The sequence below is a fragment of the Brassica oleracea genome, chromosome C4 (assembly GCF_000695525.1).
Source record: "Brassica oleracea var. oleracea cultivar TO1000 chromosome C4, BOL, whole genome shotgun sequence".
NCBI lineage: Eukaryota > Viridiplantae > Streptophyta > Magnoliopsida > Brassicales > Brassicaceae > Brassica > Brassica oleracea.
Window position 1 is genome coordinate 40,439,024 of NC_027751.1, and position 4,766 is coordinate 40,443,789.

Consider the following 4,766-nt stretch of genomic DNA (forward strand, 5'->3'; position numbering starts at 1 on the left):
AATTGATTTTGGGAGCATTAAGAGCTTCAAATTGGTTGTTCATGGTGTGACAATGGTAATCTTGTAATGACTTGAAGATGATGAGGGTGAGAGAGTAAAAATGTCATTTTCGAAAAAAAAAGAAAAAAAAAATTGATGGCATTTTCTTAAATTATATGAACTTGTGGGGTGAATAGGGCAAAACCAATTTTCAAAAAAAAGGAGGTTAGTTTTGTGTTTGACTTTAAGTTATAGGTCAATTCTGTAAAAAGCCCAAATTTGAATTCAAAAAATTGAACAATTTATCGAACAATAAATTAAATTATTTTCTTAGTTTACCTAAATTAATTTCAAAATATAGAATTGTAATAAACAATTTTTTTTAAAAAAAATTAATAACTCTAGAAAAAATTATAAAATTATACGGTTGCAAAATTATTTATTTTTAGTGTTTTACTCGACTTTGTTAAAAATAGTTTATGGTAGACAAAAAAAATGTCAGAAATAGGTAAACCAAAAAAATACACCACTGACAAATCTTGTATGAGTTAGAACGAGTCGACGTTTCATTAATAATCCAAAATATAAATAAAATCTCCGAACAGAGAAAACATGCAAGAGAAAAAATATCCAAAGTTTATGATGGAAAACAAATATAATAGCAATTTTTTAAAATGCATAGAAAAGACGTTGACAAACTGATAGGAATATAATAGATATTTCCAATCACTCACGGCAGCGCTTGCGACTGTTCTGAGCGTCTGAAATCTCTGGAGGATCTGCTGCAGCACATTCCTCATTGACCTTGTCTCCCAAAACAGACGGGCCCGATGATACTGCCAATCCTACGTCACCTTCACTGCTTGGAAGAATGTTCTCACTGTGCTCCTGAAATACATGAACGTGATGACAAGTAAAATTAGACAACCTTGCATGGTTCTCTATGATGGTATCTTCAGTGATGGAGGAGATAGTGAAGGTACAGTGATTGCTATTAATGGCTTCAATCAAATTGAGAGCTCTCCATGTTTTGGGCTGGATCTTGGCAAGTAGCTATGAATATATCAAACACTATGTTGCTGGCATGAGATTTGAATCGACCTAGAGAGCCTGCAACAACATAGACGGTGAGGTTCTTGAGTATATTGAGCTCCACCAAGCCAGACACTCTCGTTTTCAACACCTTGTTCCCTATCTCTCTTCTAATTACTGCCATGTCCCTCGATGCAGTTCACCGCAGCAGGTTTATTAATGTCGGAGAAGAAGTTATCTGACCAATAAATTTCAAGTTTTTAAGTCTCAAGATGACACTAAGCTAAAAAACATTGTTTTAAAATTAAATCAATAACATACAAAAGGAACTCACCAGAGATTCCGATCACGTCCATGTCAGGGGAATCATCGCTGAGGAACTCAATAATATTATGCACACCTTTGGTTACCATGTTCATCCCCATTGCACCACACCGGTGTTACAACTGAACCATACATAGCCATTTTTTCTCTGCCAATGTACAGTGAACAGTTTGTAGCCTCGTAAATCTAATTGACATGCATCCACAAAATCATTATTTCATCTGCAAAAGTTTCAATCTTGAGTCGAACCACACCACAAACATAAAAAAATTTACATCTTGGTGGTACCTGTTGAAAATGACAGCCGACATTTCGAAGTGATCTGGATTCTCCTAAGAAGGCTTAAGTTCCATAGCACGTTGGCACGACAAAAGCCGGACAATAGACGCTCTAGTTGTACCGTCCTTCAGCCCCGCATGAGACGTACCCAGCCTTGCAGCCTCTGTTAGTCCTAGCAACCAAATAACTTTCTGTTATAGCCCATCGGAACAGAGTTTATATTATATTAGTTAATCGGACAACTTCAAAGCGATCAATCAACTTTCACGAACGACCCCCCTATCGTAGCGATGGATGGTAGTGATTCACACGAACTGAGATAGAACCGTGGATCTCGGAATTCTGCCCAGAGAAACATACGCTTAAAGTATTAAAACTGATAGCTTGAATATTGATTAAACAAATATGGTATATAGTATTCCATAGAAAATCAAATTGTCAATACCTTTTCATGGGTACTATGTTCTAGGCGGAGAAAGGTGGCGAGGACAACGGCCGATTAAGCAACAACAACACTGGAGGCTGACATCTTCGAAGGTTGGCTAAAAGCTGCGACAGTTCAATTTAGGAGTAATTTAATAAGAGATATGGGTCTCAAGGTTTGTTTGAGGAATTATATATACCGAGACGGATCGTTTTAGAAGTGAAACAGTACCATAACTGATCATTGGAGATATAGAGAGGTGAAGATGAAAAGTTTCAGATTTTTTTTGATAAGCTAAAAGGGTAACCCTTCGGTTTATCGGTGGAGACAGAGTACTATAAAAATCCTAGATACATACAAAAGAGATTTTGCCCAGTTATAAGTTTTATTGGGCCAGAATGCGGATTTTACTAACTAAGTTTCGATGATCAAAGTTACACGTGAGTATTGAAACATTACAGTTATGTGTGGGATCCACTATAAGAAATCCTTCATAAATATATATTAGTTTCGGTAATCAATGTAAAAAATATCTTTTACTTTAGTGGTATAAATGTTAGTGTTTATATCACAGTAGTGATTAAAATGGCTCATTATAATGTAGTCACGGGAGAAGCCTTCACTAATGCAGAAGCCTTCGCTATCTCAAACTATGCGGCGATTGTGGAAGCAATAAATAAACCAGCTGAATGGCCTCGCTAGAGCTAACTAATCACCTTCCTTCCCTGGCTTTACTCTGCGTTTGACAAGTGGATCTGATTTGCAAAAATTGAGAGCCAACATGATAGCTCGAGAAATGTTCAGATGTGTAATGAGGGATGACTGATTTAAGTTCTACGTGGCGATGGAATGACCGTCGTGGTTATAAGATCGGATTCACCAAAAAGCTCGTTGTTGCAGCTAGCTATTTATCTTAGTTGGTTAATAATCTAGACGGATTAATTTGGTTAAAAATCTATAGACCGATTAATTTCTGTATCGACGGCTGTGTCTAGTCCATTTAAAAAAAAACAATTAATTAGGTTTAAATGTTTGACAAGTCTAATGTATACTAGTAATTTAGCAACAAAAAAAACATAAAGTATTGGCCACAATATCCATTTTCATGTGTTTTTTGCAATCTTGAATACAAGATTGTATCAAATTTTTAATGGATTAACTTGTTAATAAGAAAATATTAAAATGCCCAAAAGCTAATTTTTAGTTAGTTCTCATTAATCTTCAATTTTTTTGTTAGACGTTACGTCCACCTCAACCAACTAGTATCTACAAATAGTTTTGAACAAATATATAAATGATGTGGAATGCTCCTAGATGCATTTTCTTTCTCTGTATATATAAATATAAAATAAAATATTAATAAAATGTTTAAATTTTCAATATGATATAATCTAAAACCCATGTTGTTTGATAAAACACGATTAGTATTTCACTTACGTCGATGTCATGTCCAAGTTTAATTTAGATATATCAACATATTCACACACACACACACACATCTCTGTAGATACAATAACTAAAAAATTAATATATAAAAACAAAGGAATGCCAAACATTTTTACAAATTTCATTTGATCTTGGGAAATACCTCGGTGCATTTTTTTTTTTTTTTTTTTTTGGTCAAAACCTCGGTGCATTTCTCGGCTCAAGATTCAGTAATCAACTAGAAAAACCTTGAGTTACAAGTATCAAGGTATCCCTAGCTACAATTCTCTGGCTAACTTTTTTCTTAATTAGTGATTTCTTTATTTATATGGTCACTGCATAAATATTCATGTGATTATTACTCTATTAACAAAAAAAATGGGACTCAAACTCGACCCATCCACCACGTGAAACCTCATGTTCGAATTGTAGTTTTATAGTATACTCGGTTTTTTTTCCCCACCGTTTTAGTCAATAGCAACCCCCAAACGACGTCGTAAATAATGCATGTATAGAGTTTCCCACTACCATAATTGACATTGACATGGTTTAGTAACTTCATTCTCCAACGACCAACATCAATTCCACGAGGCAATTTGGCAGGTGCGTCGTACCAATATTTTCTGAATAAGTATATTTTTTGAACTGTCTAAGTATATTCCTCCGGATACAAGATCATTCGACCAAAATATATTCCACATACGTTTCATATATTTCGAATTCACACATATTAACTATACGAATTTACTACATTCACTACAAGAAAACACAACGAATTCCGACGGACGTTCCGACGGACATCAATGTCGTCGGACGTTTGTGACGGATTACCGACCAATTTCCAACGAAATCCAAAAATTAGAAGTCGTCGGAATTCCGTCGGACATTTCCGACGGAATTCCGACGAAACATGGGTCGTCGGAATTTTCCGACGACTTTTCGACGACATTCCGATAAAAAATGTAACTGTGGTAGTCGTCGGAAATTCGTCGGAATATACCGACGAACTTTCGACGAATTTTCGACGACTTTTCGACGAGATTCCGATAAAAAATGTAACCGTTGTAGTCGTCGGAAGTTCGTCGGTATATTCCGACGAAATTCCGACGACATTCCGATTAACAGTAAAGTCGTCGGAATTCCATCGGTATTTTCCGACGGAATTCCGACGAACCAATTGGACAATACCGACGGAATTCCGACGGACTGCTTTACATCCGTCGGAATTTCGCCGGAAAGTCGTCGGAGGGCCGTGGGCAATTTCCTATAAATACAACCCCTCCTCATTCAACTCATTCACACT